Here is a 17,121-nt window from a genome sequence, read left to right on the forward strand (position 1 = left end):
TAGGAAAGTAAATAGTCTTGGCAAACACAGAATGATTGTCATGTTCCATTTAGAGCCTACACAAAAATAGTGATCATAAGTTTAAAGTTTAACTTTAGTGAACATAGTTGTGTTTGTTTCCCCCTTGCACTCCCAAGACCTGTGCCAGTATAGGCAGTGAGTAGATGGTGAATTGCATTTAACCAGGGCTGTGGTTTAATCAAACTAGTGTTAATATAAGTGGTCAGGGCCAACGGAGGGATTATAAAAATTGACCATGGAATTTAAACTAGCCAGAATTAGGAGGGAAGTAAGCCTATGAGGAAGGTGATGGAAATTAAATGCAGATGGAATCAGTAGATTGAATGTCCTTAGAGCCTAAAGGATTGTTAGAGTTGGAGTAACTATAGTGAGTGAACTGGAAAGGTAAGAGACAGTGATTGGAGAATGAGATATTTGGAATTAGGATTATAGAAGATTGACAGTTATTGGTAATGACAGGGTAAAAAATATAACCATGGGAATGAGAGGCTGATGTAGGATGGAATTCAAGATAACAGAGAAGAGGAGGTCTGGTAACTGGGAGAGCAATATGTTATAACTATTATTTATATAGTTATTGCAATTACCAAGAATTATGGCAAGAATGGTATTGGAGAGAATAACAATAGTTTGCTAGGAACCACAGTCTTTAAGGAATAAATGGAAATAATAGGCTGCAAGTTCAAGTCCCAGTAGTAGATGGGGAGTGAGAGAAAAAACAGCTCCATTTGCTAGGGCTGCAGAGGGTACATTGTCTGGGACTGCCAGATTTCACTTAGAGCAAGAAGGCAAGGGTGAGATTCACAGAAGAGATTGAAGATACAGAGATTTGCTAATCTTGAGATCCAAAGGGTACAGTGGAAAAAGTCAGGAGAGGGATCCCTGGGTGGCGCAGCAGTTTGGCGCCTGCCTTTGGCCCAGGGCGCGATCCTGGAGACCCGGGATCGAATCCCATGTCGGGCTCCCGGTGCATGGAGCCTGCTTCTCCCTCTGCCTATGTCTCTGCCTCTCTCTCTCTCTCTCTCTGTGTGTGTGTGACTATCATAAATAAAAAATAAAAAATAAAAAAATAAAAAAATAAAAGGAAAAAGTCAGGAGATGAAGAGGGGAGAGAGATGAGAATCAGAAAATACATTGTACAGAGCCACAAAGGAGTAAAGTCTGGGAGATGAGGAATGGCCTAGGAGTTCTGGGGTGGGAGTGAGTGCCGCAGCTAATGATATTCTCAATTGAGAAGGAGGTGGTCTTTTCTAATTGTTTGTAGTAAGATTATTCACATTGGTTCTTCCAATGACATTTGGAATAAGATATGATTTACTGAAAAAAAAAAGATACGATTTACTGGATTAAAAAAATCCATGTGGATAATATACATTTATTTGCAAATATTAAAAACATGCTACTTTGGAATAAGAAACATTTATGAATGTATTATAAAAACCAGACGATGCATACTTATTCTGCAAGAAAATATGTTTGGCAATACCAAAGCAGATTGGTATCTTGTTCTAAGCATTAATTTCTTTATTCAAACATAAATACTACTTTGTCCTTTTTTCTGAGAGTCATTTTGCTTCCTAATGAACATGCTGGAATTTATTTTCAGGGGAGTGGGTTGCTTCATCTGAAGGATCTATTCAGAAATAGTTGTTCCAGATTACAAATCAATTTGGAAATCCAGTGGCACTTGAGGGGGAAAAAAAATGCTGCAGTGAGCTTTTGATTTTATCTTGAAAAGCTAGTAAGTGGTGGTCAGACTTACAGTTTGTGATCATCTTTATCTAAAATAGAAAGTCTGGAATGTTTTAAAAACCAGCATTTTCATGGTATAACAGATAAACTTTGACAACATTATGCTAAGTGAAATAAGCTAGTCATAAGGGACATATATAATTCCTCTTATGAGATTCCTGGAATAGTTAAATTCATAGAGACAGAAGGTAAGATGGTGGTTGCTGGGAGAAGGAGAAAATGGGGAGTTAGTCTTTAATAGGTACAGAGTTTCAGTTGGGGAAGATGAAAAAGTTCTAGAGATGGATGGTGGTGATAGTTGCACAACAATGTGAATGTACTTTATACTTCAGAACTGTACACTTAAAAATGATTAAAATGATAAATTTTATGGTAATATTTTACCACCACAAACAAAAAAAGCTCCAGTGTTTTGAGTGTCCAGTGCCTATAAGACTACTTGCCTAAACTAGTTGACCATTCTCACATTGAATTATAAATAATGATCCCCCTTTTCCCCAATATCTTACATTTGTGTACTCCTGTATATTTAAGTAAATGTTTTGATATCTGATTCAGAACAGCCTTGAGAGGTATATAGGATTAGATAAGGAAACAGATTGTAAGAGACTTGCTCCTGGTAAGTCAGAGACAGTAGTCCGTGTCTAGTTCAATGTGGTCTCGTTCCAGAACCTTCCTAGCCATAAATGAGGGGGTTTAAACCTTAAAAGTGGGGGGCTTTCTCTGAAGCAATATGTTTCCTCAGCAGAGACCCCCGTCCCTTTATTAGAGCTTAGAGGCAGAACAGTTGAGATCTACACTCCTCTAACTTGCACATTCTGCCTGGTTTGTATTCAGATCTTCGACAGAGCATCTGGACAAAGTAAGGAGACTGATCACACCATCTGCAGTTTGAATGATTAAATTCTCTATGCCCATCTTTCTTTTTTGCCCCTAAAGGGAATTAGTTTTTCAAATATTCAAAATATAATAGGATCAAAAGTAAATAAAGAGATTTACAATGAAGGGAAAAATAAGGAAAGCAGAATAAATGAAACTAAGGTAAATTTAGTACCGTAAATTCCTGCTTATTGCTAAGATTTGGTAGCAAATTCAACTCTGAGCTTCCTAGTGGCCAAAGCAAGGTCTAGTTCAAGGTTCAGAGTGCCTGTCATTCATTCATTTATTCTTTCAACTGGTAGTTTAAGAAGACACACATATATCTCTGGTTTTAGTATCTGAAGAAAATAGAGCTCATCTTAGACAATAGATGACATTAGTGCTTGCCACCATAAACTTGATAGTAGGCTCTGTGTCTGGTTTATTTCTATTTAGCTTATACCTGACACCAGTAATTGGCTCAGAGTGAATACTTATTATGGACTTCCTGAATGAATAAGAAATTACTGCTTTTTTAAGGATCTGATGTAAAACTTGGACAATTAGAGTTATTTTGATGTTCAGCAAATACTGAATACCTGTAATGTATACTCAGTCCTGTGCTGGGCTCTTTGGGAAATAAAGACATGAATAAATTATGGATTTATGCTCAAAGAGTATTTTTTATTTTATTATTTATTTATTCATTTATTTTTAAGATTTTTTTTATTTATTTATTTTTTTATTTTTAAGATTTTATTTATTTATTCATTCGTGAAAGACACACAGAGAGAGGCAGAGACACATGCAGAGGGAGAAGCAGGCTCCATGCCAGGAGCCTGACATGGGACTTGATCCCAGGTCTCCAGGATCTCGCCCTGGGCCAAAGGCAGGCGCCAAACCACTGAGCCACCCAGGGAGCCCAAGGAGCATTTTTTAAAAGCTGATGATACAAAGTACTATGTGAGAATATAAAATGCTTTGTGAGGACTATGGGAGCTCAAAGGAGAGTTCATCATAGGCCGGCTGTTCAGTTTCCCCATTGGTAAAAAGGGAATAATTATTTACTTCATAGGGTTGTTATGAAAATTAAAAGAGTTAACATATGTAAAGCTCTAAGAAGGATACCAGGCTATTAGGAAGCATTCTATAAATATTAGCCAATAATAATATTTAGGAAAGACACCCTGGAGAAGGGGGTGCATGGAGTTAGGTTCTTTAGATCCTTATGCTTGTCTCTACCAAAGCATCTGAATGTCCTTATATGACTCTACATTTCCCTACTCTGCTAGCTCCAAGGTCCTTTAGGGTATGTAACATAATAATGTTGGTACTGGGCCTGGTATAACATAAATACCTGTTGAAGGTTTGTTGACTGAAGAAAGGAAGCAAGCAAGCATACTAGGGGCCAAGCAGGCTTGCTCCTTTAATGACTGAGAAGGTTCTAAAGACATGCTTTCTGGAAGCCCTACTTGGCTCTGAATTATATCTGACAGCATATTCTGCTGACCTGTTATTCTTCCTCCATGTTCCTTCATTCCTTACTTGCCTTTATATCCTTGTTGGACTACTGCTGAGCTAATGGTTGGTGGGTAGTTAGTTCACAGCAACCATCATCTCAGATCATATTGATTCCAGGTGTTCATTGTACATCTTTGCCTCTGCTTGTTCAAAAATGAAGGCCACTTAGGGGCACCTGGGTGGCTCAGTCAGTTAAGCATCTGCCTTCACCTTAGGTCATGATCCCAAGGTCCTAGGATTGAGCCTCACATTGGGCTCCCTGCTCAGTGAGGAATCTACTTCTCCATCTGCCTCCTCCCGACCCCCACTCGTGTGTGCATGCTCTCTCTCTTGCTCTCTCTCTCTCTCATAAATACATACATACAATCTTTAGAAAAAAATGAATGCTATCTTTCAGTGCTTACTTTGAAACCCCTTATTTTCTCCTCATTGAGCCCTGCATACAGAAAGTTTCTAAATCCTATAAGTTATGACTCAAAATAATTTCTATGTTCTTTCTTTCCTTTGTATTTCCATTCTTACTTTCAAGTTGAAACCTTCTTTCTTTTCTACCAATGCATCCTCCATCTTCTCATGAAATATCATTCTAAAACACAAATATGGTATGTCACTTTGTTCTTTTTACTTTAAATCTTTCATGGCTCCCTATTCATCTTCACAGCAGTTCTTTAGATTAAATGGTAGTATTTCCATGTCATAGATGAGATAATTGCCTTCCTGTAGCAGATAACCTCAAGGTGAAATTAATGCTCCTCGTAGTCTTTTGAGGCTAATTACCCTTTTAAAACCTTAAACCCAGAAAGAGGACAGTCCAGAGTCCTGGGCATCCCTGTAGACATTGTGGATCCAAGCCATTGAAAACCACACGTGATGAGTAGGTTTCTCTAGATGCAGTAATGAAAAAGTCACCATTCATTGAGTGTACTCTGGCAAAACATATATTGTTTAATTTCTTCCTCCCAACATACTTTAGAGGTATGTGATAATCTTATTTTATTTTTTTCCCCATTTTTAAAAATAAATTTATTTTTTATTGGTGTTCAATTTACCAACATACAGAATAACACCCAGTGGTATGTGATAATTTAAGATATTATGTCATTGTGAAACTGTGGTATGCAGTCAGTTTGTTCAGCAAATAGTTTCTAAAAACATACTGTGTGCCTAACTTTGTGCTACATAGTAGGAATGAAACTCTAGGAAAACAAATCTTTGCTTTCATGGGCTAGGCAGGAGTTGGCAGTGTGATATTATGTTAGAGTATGATAAATACTACAGAAGCTTCCCAGTGAAAGTAGCATCTAATTGAGACCTGAAAAGAAGAGTAGGAATTATCCAGATTAAGAAAGAGGGTAGACGGTGGCGCAGCGGTTTAGTGCCGCCTGCAGCCCAGGGTGTGATCCTGGAGACCCTGGATCGAGTCCCACGTGAGGCTCTCTGCATGGAGCCTGCTTCTCCCTCTGCCTGTGTCTCTGCCTCTCTTTCTCTCTCTGCATCTCTATGAATGAATGAATAAATAAATAAATAAATAAACAAACAAATAAATAAATCTTTAAAAAAAAAAGGAAAGAAAGAGGGTAGATTAGTGAGAACCCCTGAATGATGGAGAAGGGTGGTATTTCAAGGCACAGAGAACAGGGTGTGGAAAGACTCCGAGGCAAGAGAGTATGGCATGTTCAGGGGAACTCAAAGAAGATAAAATTTGCTGGATTATAAAGTGTGAAGGCAGGAAAAAACCATTTTGAAAGTACAGCCATTTTAGGTATCATATCTAGATTATGAAATAGCATGATGTCATGGGAAGGACTGGACTTGGGATGTGAAGACCCACATTTTAGTCCCTGGCTTTACACTGGCTATCTATGGGATCTTGAACAAATTATTTAACTTCTCTGATTCTGTTTATCAGCAAGATAGTAATTGGTAACTCTTGCACCACACCATCCCTTTTTTTTTTTTTTTTTGCACCATCCTTTTAAGCTATAAAACTGCTACACTATGAAAGCTTGTCTTAATCCTTCTGCCAAGCAAAATGACATCCTTGCTTTGTTTTAAACACTGTTTTAATACAGCACTTTTATTATAGTAATTCTTATGTACAACTGTTTTCCCACTAAGATGAGCTCTTTTAAGGGCATAAAATGACACAAGGTAAGTCCCAAGTTCTTGTGAGGTTTAATGAATAATTGGATTCTATATTAAGGGAGATTTCCTCTGAAATTTGTTTGCTCTTAAAAAAAATCCTTGAGAAGAAATTTTGTATTATTTGCAAGCATTTGGCTTGAGAGACAATTATGTTGTGTTTTTGATTAGCAAAAAAGTCATTTTCTTAAAGCTATTTCAGTGGGCTGAATGTTCTAGTAGTTAAAATGTGACATTTTGCAGATGAGCATATCATTTACAGGTAGGCACAAGAGGTGGTTATTGAGGTTTTGCATGAAAAGATCTTCCTGTTAACTGGAAACCTTTTTGATATTGAGATCCTCTTGGCAGATCCTAGAAATCAGAGTTCTCCATTTCACCTTTAAATGGAAACATTTTCTGAGATGAAATGATATATACAGAACAGTAAAATGTGGAAATCTGATGTGCAGTTTGATTACATTTAGCAGACCGTATAAAGAAGTAGGCAGAAAAAAAAAAAAAAAGAAGTAGGCAGCTACTATAAAAATTGGCCTTCTTTGTGTATCATCATAGTAAAAGAATTAAAAAAAAAAACGGTAAAACTGAGTTTTCTTAAATTTGTTCGGTAGGAGGAAGTTAATGATATTAAGCTATTGAATTTCAATGAAGAATTTCTTTTTATTTACCCATTAATTTATTCATCTTGACTAGTCAACAAATGTTCAGTGAGCTTTATACCAGGCCCTTTTCTAGAAATTTAGTAGTGAATAAAGCAGATATGGTCCTTTGACCTCATGACGCTTCAGTTGTAGCAGGAAGAAAAGAATGAGGCCAGCAAATTACAGCTGCAATAAGTATGGATAACAGAGGTTTAGAGAACTCTGGGATCACAAAATGGCCGTAGCCATTCCTAACCTGGCTTTTTGAGATTCTTCCTAAAAGTTATATAGACACAATTGAGAAAAGGGTCTAGGATACTAATATCTTTGCCATGGTTTCCCTCAGATTCTGTGCTCCAGCCTTCACAACTACCTGACATTCTCTGAGCCTCGCTCTCTCATGGCATAATCTCATGAATGCCCTTTACTTCCCCTTCTCCTTCTGTAGACTTCTGTTATCCTTCAAAACAGATCAAATGATACATTCTTTTGAAATCTTCAATATCTCTCCCCCAATTAAATAGGATTAGGTTCAGCTACAATATTCTAAAATAACAGTGGTTTGGAAATACAGGGTTTTATTCTCTCATATGAAAGAAGTTGAGAAGTAGGTAGTGCAAGCCTGACCTGGTTGTTCCATGAAATCATCAAGGACCTAGACTCTTTCTGCAATCCTTGATTTGAGATTTCCATTCACAAGGTTACTTCATGAAAAAGAAAGCTGATGAATTCCAATCATAATGTCCTAATTCTAGCAAGAAAGAGGGAATAAGGGGAGAAAGCAGGGCACCCCTGCCAGATAACACTGTTCCCTTTAAGTAGCCTTTAACAGAAGACCTACATAATATTTCAATTATATTTTATTGAGCAGAACTAAGCCACATAGCCACACCTAACTACAAGATGGGCTGGGAATTAGAATCCTTTAACTGAGTGTTTTGCCACCTAATGGTAGTCATAGTGTTCCGTCCCCTCCCCCCACCCTTGGTTAGTTGTTCTTTAAATTCTCAGCACTCTGTGTAAGAACAGTCCTATATTGCTATTGTCAATTTCCATCTTTCTTTCACGTAAATACCCCAGGGATAGAAATTGTGTCCTGTTATCTCTGAATCTGTAACACTTTGCAGAGAGTGGCACAGGAAGTATCTTCATGTGTATAAAATGGAGGTGTTGAACTAAATGACAATTACTTTTAGCTTATAAAATATCTGTAACTATTTCTTGAACCACCAATTCATATTTTTAAACAGCTTTATTGAGATATATATGATAAATTTCACTTTTTTTTTCTAAGATTTTATTTATTTATTCATGAGAGACACAGAGAAAGAGAATCAGAGACACACAGGCAGAGGGAGAAGCAGGCTCCATGCAGGGAGCCCGACGTGGGACTCGATCCCCGGTCTCCAGGACCAGGCCCTGGGCTGAAGGCGGCGCTAAACGGCTGAGCCATCCGGGCTGCCCGATAAATTTCACTCTTAAATATACAAATTCAGTGCTTTTAGTAAATTTACAGAGTTGTGCAACTATCACCAAAATTCAGGTGTAGGCCATTTTTATTACCCCAAAGAGATTCCTTGCTCCCGTGTGCTGTCTATCCCATTCCTACTCCAAGTCCCAGGGAACCAAATATCTACTGTCTGCCTCATATAATTTGCCTTTTCTGAACATATCATATAAATAGAATCATACAGTGTGTGGTCTTTTGCTCTGGCTGTTTTTACTTGGCATAATATTTTCAAAGTTAATTCATATTGTAATATATATCATTGTTTTTTTTAAATTGCTGATATTGTTGAAATTTATATTAAATTTTAAATTTTTAAGTTTATTTTATTTTTTTAAACATTTTTTAAAATTTTTATTTATTTATGATAGTCACAGAGAGAGAGAGAGAGAGAGAGAGGGGCAGAGACATAGGCAGAGGGAGAAGCAGGCTCCATGCACCGAGAGCCCGATGTGGGATTCGATCCCGGGTCTCCAGGATCGCGCCCTGGGCCAAAGGCAGGCTCTAACCCGCTGCGCCACCCAGGCATCCCTTATATTAAATTTTAAAAGTTATTTTCTTTGTTTTGGGATTAAATATATTAATTTATTACAAATTATTGTATTTATTGTAATCCACATAGGGTCTACTTCAGATACAAACTAAATTAATTTCAGTAAAATAGAAAAACTTTGTTCTGATAAAATTCCATTCCCCCTCTCCTTTACTTGGGCTCTTGGTTTTTGTTTTTAAGATTTTATTTATTATTGGGGGGAGGGGCAGAGAGAGAGAGAGAGAGAATCTCTAGCAGACTCCATACTGAGCATAGAGCCAGACATGAGGCTCCATCCAACAACCCTGAGACCATGACCTGAGCTGAAACCATGAGTTGGATGCTTAACCAGCTGAGCCACCCAGACATCACTGGGCTCTTGTTTTTATATAAATTAATAATTATATATGTGCAACAATAATGGTTTTATTTTTTTTTTTAATTTTTAAAGATCTTATTTAGACACAGAGAGACACAGAAGAGAGGCAGAGACAGAAGCAGGCTCTCCGCGGAAAGCCTGATGTGGGGCTCCATCCCAGGACCCCAGGATCATGACCCAAGCCAAAGGCAGATGCTCAACCACTGAGCCACCCAGATGACCCTGTGCAACAATATGATTTTCGACTTACTGTTTTATATAGCTGTCTTTTAAATCTATTAGGATAAAAATACTTATACTTTTATATTCACCTACATAATCACCTTTCTGGTGCTCTTTATTTCTTCACATGGGTTTGAATTACTCTCTAGTGCTGTTTCCTTTCAGCCTGATAGTTTTAGGTATTCCTCCTACCTCCCCCCCAGTATTTCCTAAGTATTTTTTGAAAGGCAGGTATCTCAGTCATTATTTATGTGGGAATGTCTTTGTTTTAGCCTTCAGTTTTGAATGATAGCTTTACTGGAATTATAAGTTTTTAAGGAGAATATGTTATTTTTATTTCTATTTATTTTAAGTAAAATTGACATACAGCATTACATTCATTTTAAGTATACAACTTAGTGATTTGATAAGTTTATACATTACACTGTGTTCACAAGTATAGTTACCATCTGTCCAGTTACATTGCTATGACAAGTTCACTGACTATATTCTTTATGCTCTGCTTTTTTATTCCCATGACTTACTCATTTCATAACTGGAGGCCTGTATCTCCCTCTGCTCTTCACGTCTGTTGTGCCACCCTCCCATCCTAGACCCCTCTGGCAACCATCAGTTTGTTCTCTGTATTTATAGTTCTAATTCTGCTTTTTGTTTATTCATTTTTTATAGATTCCATTTATAAATGGAATCATGGTATTTGCCTTTCTAGTCTGACTTAATTTCACTTAGCATAATACCTTATAGGTCCATCCATGTTTTCTTAAATGACATCATCTCACCCTTTTTTATGGCTGTGTAATGCTCTGTTATGTTTATTCTCTTGTTTGTATGTATATACGTTTTCCTTGTGCATTTGTCTTTTGAAGGACACTTAGGTTGCTTCCATGTCTTGGCTATTGTAAATAATGCTGCAATAAACATAGGGGTGCATATATCTTTTTCAGTTTCTGTTTTCATAATGTCCATTAGTGGGATTATTGGGTCATATGGTATTTCTAATTTAATTTTTTTTTCTAATTTAATTTTTTGAGGAACCTCCATACTGTTTTCCACAGTGGCTGTACCAGTTTACGATTTTACCAACAGTGCACAAAGCTTCTTTTTTCTCCACATTCTTTCTTTGTTGCATTTTGTCTTTTTTTTCCTTTTTAAGATTTTATTTATTTATTCATGAGAAAGACAGAGAGAGAGAGAGAGGTAGAGACAGAGAGAAGCAGGCTCCATGCAGGGAGCCCAATGTGGGACTCGATCCCGGGACTCCAGGATCACGCCCTGGGCCAAAGGTAGGTGCCAAACCGCTGAGCCACCCAGGCGTCCCAGTTTCTTGTCTTCTTAATTTCACCATTCTAACAGACATGAGACGATATCTCTTTGTGGTTTTGATTTGCCTTTCCCTGATGATGAGTGATGTTGAGCATTTTTTCATATGTCTGCTGGCCATCTGTATGTCTTCTTTAGGAAAATGTTTATTGAGGTCCTTTGCCCATTTTTTAGTCAGACTGCCTTTTTTGTTGTGGTAGTGGGCATTTTGGTTTTTTTTTTTTTTTTTAGTGTTGAGTTATATAAGTTCTTTATATATTTTGGATATCAGCCTCTTATCAGATACATCATCTGCAAGTATCTTTTCCCATTCAGTAGGTTGTCTTTTTGTTTTGTTGATAGTTTTCTTCACTGTGCAAAGCGTTTTATTTTGATATAGTCCCAATATTTTTGCTTTTGTTTCTCTTGCCTTAGGAAATATATCTAGAAAAATGTTGCTATGGCTGATGTTAGAGAAATTGTTGCCTGTGTTCTCTTCTAGGATTTTTATGGTTTCAGGTCCCACGCTTAGATCTTTAACCTGTTTTGAGTTTATTTTTGTGTATAGTGTTAGAAAGTAGTCCAGGTTCATTCTTTTACATGTAGCTGTCCAGTTTTCCCAGCACCATTTATTGAAAAGACTGTCTTTTCCCCATTGTGTGTTCTTGCCTCCTTTGTCATAGATGGACTATATAAATGTGGTTTTATTTCTGGGGTCTCTGTTCCATTGATCTGTGTGTCTGGTTTTCTTTCTTTCTTTCTTTCTTTCTTTCTTTCTTTCTTTCTTTCTTTCTTTCTTTCTTTCTTTCCTTTCTTTTCTTTTCTTTCTTTTCTTTTTCTTTCTTTTTCTTTCTTTTCTTTCTTTTCTTTTTCTTTCTTTTCTTTCTTTTTTTTTTTTTTTTTGCCAATACCATATTGTTGTGATTACTACAGGGTTTTTTTTTTTTTTTAGATTTTATTTATTTATTCATGAGACACAGAGAGCGAGAGAGGCAGAAACATAGGCAGAGGGAGAAGCAGGGTTCATGCAGGGAGCCTGATGTGGGACTCGATCCCAGGACTCCAGGATCATGTCCTGAGCCGAAGGCATATGCTTAACTGCTAAGCCACCCAGGCGTCCCTATAGCTTTGTAGTATATCTTGAAATCTGGAATTGTGATACCTCCAGCTTTGTTCTTTCTCAGAATTGCTTTGGCTGTTTAGGCTTTTCTGTGGTTCCAAGAGGGTTATAAATCTTGGTTAATATGTTTGCTTTTTTTTCTTTCAGCACATTTTATATATCATTCTTCTGCCTCTAGCTTTCTACTATTTCTTATGAGAAGTGAGCTGTTAATCTTGTTCCCTTTTATCTGATAAATTGTTTTCTCTTGCTACTTAAAAAAATTCTCTTTGGTTTTCCACAGTTTTTACAACAATGTATGCAGGTATAGATATTTTTTGTGTTTAGCCAACTTGGAATTCATTACCTATTTTAGATATGTAGTTTAATGTATGTTTTTAAAATAAAATTTGGAAAGCTTTTGGCCATTATGTCTTCAAATATTTTTTCTGCTCATATTTTTTTCCTCTTTCTGGAACTCCCATTACTTATATATTGCTCTGATAGTTTCCCACAGGCCACTCTAATTTCTTTTTGTCAGATTGCATAATTTGTATTGATCTTTCAGTTTGATGATTTTTTTTCTTCTGCCAGCTGAGATTTGTTATTGAGTTCCTCTTGAATGTTTCATCTCAGAATACAATTTCCATTTTTTAAAAAATTTTTGTAACTTCCGTATATTGACATTCTCTATTTGATGGATTATTATCATCATACTTTCACTTAGTTCTTTGAGTATAGGTTCCCTTGATTCTTTTTAGCATTATTTATAACACCTGTTTTGAAATATTTCTCTGCTGATTTCAACATCTGGGCCCCCTTAGTCAGTATTTATAATCGTCTTTTCTTTTCCTGGTAAGTGGGGCACTCTTCTCTATTTCTTTGCATGATCCATGATTTTTTTTAAAGATTTTATTTATTTATTCATGAGAGAGAGAGAGAGAGAGGCAGAGACACAGGCAGAGGGAGAAGCAGGCTCTACCTGGGGAGCACAACGCGGGACTTGATCCCGGATCTCCAGGATCATGCGCCCTGGGCCGAAGGCAGCACTAAAGTGCTGAGCCACCCGGGCTGCCCTGATTCATTTTTTTGTATGTTTGTTGAAAACTGCATGTTTTAGATAATATATTGTGGCAACTCTTAATTCAGATTCTTCTCATGGAGGTTGGATATTGTTGCTGGGTGTTTTTGTTTATTTACACTGTTCTACAGTCTGTCTCTTGCAGTGTGTGACTCCTGATGTCTTTTTTTTTTTTTTTTTTTTTAAAGCATGAATGCTTAATTATTTAACATGAAAGTTTTTTCTGGTCATATTTTTAAAATTATTGTTTTAATTTTTAAACCTGGCTTCTTAAAGTCACTCTGGGTCATTGTAGATTAGTGGTCAGTGATTGACTTAAACCCTAGGCCAGGAAATCTTCTGCCCTGATGGATCTGTTTGTCATTTGGAGAATGCATTCAGAGTTCAGTCAATTTAAAATTCTGCTTCAGCCTTTACTTTTAGTGTGTTCAAGGCCTCACATTCACATAGAGTCAGTAGATAGCTAGGACCTTCTCCGGTTTCTCCTTAGCAGTTGTGAAATCTTAACCGTCAGGGATACCATAGTGGGTCTTATCAAGACACATTATGGCTGTTTTGTTCTCTAGTATTCCCTTTTAAATTTCTGGTTTATATGCTCTGTTGCCTGCTCTAACTAGTATTCTGACCTGAATCTAGCTACAGTAGTGGCCTTCCTGGATTGTTTACTATTGTTCCCCAGATTGTCCCTCTATTGTTTTTGACAATGATGCTGGGCAATATCCAGAGCTGGTTCTCTATGCTCAGCTTCAGATTAAATCAGCCCACTCTGGCACCAGTTGTCCTCTTGACCTGCCCTGGCCTGCCCTGATGGAATTATTCCCAGGGAGCTGGGGGTTGGGAGATAGGGGCAGCCCTAGGTTAAAACACCACAGATTTTTGCTGTTCTTAGTATGGTTCAGTAATTTTTATTTTTCTTTTATTTATTTTTTTTTTCTTTTATTTTTTAAGTAGATTCCACACCTAGTGTGGGGCCCAGTGTGGGCCTTGACCTCACTACCCTGAGATCAAGACCTGAGCTGAGATCAAGAGTCAGACTCTTAACTGACTGAGCTACCCACCTGCTCCAGTTCAGTAATTTTCCTTGAATCAACATTTCTCAATTAGCTGTATCCCTTTGGTTATTTTTCAGAGGCCTGAATTGGTTGGTTTTGACCATTTTGTCCAGTTATATTGTTGCTTTTTGGGGAGAGGGTTTGCCAGGCATTTTAAGCATTCCAGAATTTCTGTCTCCTTGTATATTTTTTGGTATCTTAATTTTTGTTGAACTTTAGAAGTTCCCCAGCTAGACCATAACTTCCTTTGGGCAGACACCATCCCTGTTTTCTGTACAGTATCCATCCAATGTGAATTAAACCTTTGAGCTTTCATTTCTTTATCTGTCAAATGAAATTAAGAATCCTTGCATTGCTTACCTCAAAGGACCAAGTAAAATAGTGGTTAAAAATTTTGTAAAGTAAAAAAAAAAAAAAAAAAAAAAAATTTGTAAAGTATAAACACTTTGTAAATGGTAAAATTCTTTAAAAGTTTTAAAATAGTTTGCAAGCTGCAATAATAATTCTTAACACTGCAACCTGCTGTGCATATAGTAGTACTTCCAAGTATTCATCCTGAATACATAGGCTTTTTTTTTCCTTGTCATTTTATGCTCATAGGTTTTGCTGTTGGTTTGAAAGAAATATTCACATGTTTTTTGAGTGCAGCAGCAGGCCACTTGCAGAACAGTCTGGGAATGAAAGCTCCACCAGAAGGAAAGTTTTCTTTCCCTCTCTCACACGTTGTTCCATTGCCTGGCTCACCACTGCTGGTTCTGCAGTTAGAGAGGTGAGCTATCAATTGAAGCTTCTGTGAACACTGGAGAGATGTGGAGTCAGGTAGTTCTCTGAGATACGCCAAGAAGTGCCAAACACTTTGAAACTTTTTTTAAAGTTGTCTTTTGGAGAAGCATGAAGGATAGTTCATTATTTATTCAACTACTATGTATTTAGTGTCTTTTATGTGTGAGGTACTGTATTCTGGGTACTGGGGATACAAGACAAAGAGAATCCTTGTTCTTGTTGAACTTACTCTAATGGAGAGAATAAATAAATAGGCAAGAAAATATATCAGGTTGTGATAGGTGTAAGTAGAAAAGGTAAAGTAGGATGAGAGGGACATGGAATAACATTTGGAGGAACTGTTTTAGGTAGATTGGTTAAGTTAGTAAGGAAGTCATTTCTGGTAAGGTGACATTTGAGCAGAGACCTGAATGATGTGAGGGAATATAGTCATTTGGATATCTGAGGGAAGGGCTTTCTGGGTGTGGAGAAGAGCAAATGCAAAGATGCTAAGATGTAAGCATGCATGGTATGTTCAGGAAACAAGGAGATCATTGTGATTTGAGTGGAGAAAGCAAGGGGATAATGGTAGGAGTTGTAATCAGAGATGTGGGCATGTGAGGTCAGATCACATAATATAATGCCTTGTAGACTTTTATAAGGACTTTGGATTTTATTCTGAATAAAATGAGAAGCTATTGCAGAGTTGTGTTTGCTGGCACAAGAAATAGATTTGCTGTGGTTCAGCCCCAGAAAGCAGAGGAACTCCGTCCTTGGCTCAGGAGAGAGAGGAAGGCAGGCTGTGCACAATGGGCATGTATCTTAAGAAGTGAAATCAAGTTGGATGGGTAGTATATATGATAGCTGAGGTTGTAGAAGTCAGGCAGGCAGTACTTTTATTCTCTTGTAATTGACCATGTATGCCCAGCAGGGGCCCAGAAGATAGATATGAACTGCCTCCCTGGTGAGATCTATCAGGATCCAAGCGTAGCATAAGGCACCCTGAGTTAAAGGGAAGGATTCAGGGCCTGACATTCCAGAGGAGAATCTAGTGCTGGGTTTGGGAGACTGGGAAATTCATCTAGCATGGTGGAAATAGCTTGGACATTGGAATCAGACAGACCTGGCTATGAAACAAATTTTCTCAATTCTTAGTAATGATTTGGATAGTTTGCTTTATTTCTCTGGACTTAAGTTTATTTACCTGTCATATAGATTACTGTTACCTTAAAAGACTCGTAAGGACTTAATAAGTCCCTAGCACAGTACCTATCACATGGTGGATGTTCAATAAATGGTAGCTGTCTGTAATAAAGACAATATTTATAATAGTGGTAATGGTTAACCCCTACAGAATGCTCATTGTGTATCAACCATTGTAAGCAGAATTCTTAGGTGTCTCAAATTTAAGTCCAAACCCAAATTTCTGTTTTTTACTAAAAAAAAAAAATGCTTCTTTCATAGTTCTTATCCTAGTAAGTGATATTTTTATTATTCCAGTTTCTCAAGTTAGCTTTACAGTCACCCTTGATGTCCTTCTTCTCATACTCCATATTCAGTCGATTAGTAATTTTTGTCAGCCTAATCTTCAGAATATATCCAAAATATGACTGCTTTCCACCACCACTATCACCACTGCTGCCATCCTATCTGAAGCCACCGTTATCTTTTATCTGGATTATTTCAAATAGCTTCCTAACTGATCTCTCTTCTTGAACTCTTGCCCTCATGCCAAATGATCTCAGCTCAACAGTCAAAGTAATCTTTTTTTTTTTTAAGATTTTAATTTATTTATTCTTTTTTTTTAAAATTTTTTATTTATTTATGATAGTCACACAGAGAGAGAGGCAGAGACACAGGCAGAGGGAGAAGCAGGCTCCATGCACCGGGAGCCCGATGTGGGATTCGATCCCGGGTCTCCAGGATCGCGCCCTGGGCCAAAGACAGGCGCCAAACCGCTGCGCCACCCAGGGATCCCAGACACACACAGAGAGACAGAGAGAGAGAAGCAGGAGAAGGGAGAAGCAGGCCCCATGCAGGAAGTCCGATGTGGGACTCAATCCCGGGACTCCAGGGTCATGCCCTGAGCCAAAGGCAGATGCTCAACCACTGAGCCACCCAGGCGTCCCCAGTCAAAGTAATCTTATAATAAAGATTCATGTCACCCTTTTGCTCAAAATACTCTAGGGGCTTATCTCATTTTTTTTTTTTAAGGTTTAGTTTATTTATTGATGAGAGACACACAGAGACAGA

At 37.5% G+C, this 17,121-nt stretch overlaps 1 protein-coding gene across 7 annotated transcripts in view; it reads left to right on the top strand.

Annotated features, from left to right (window-relative positions):
• The window catches only part of FAM168A (family with sequence similarity 168 member A), a 188,031-nt gene that overhangs the window by 101,059 nt on the left and 69,851 nt on the right, over positions 1-17,121 (top strand). The gene's annotated exons all lie outside the window — the stretch shown is intronic.

The sequence above is a fragment of the Canis lupus genome, chromosome 21 (assembly GCF_003254725.2).
Source record: "Canis lupus dingo isolate Sandy chromosome 21, ASM325472v2, whole genome shotgun sequence".
Taxonomy (NCBI): domain Eukaryota; kingdom Metazoa; phylum Chordata; class Mammalia; order Carnivora; family Canidae; genus Canis; species Canis lupus.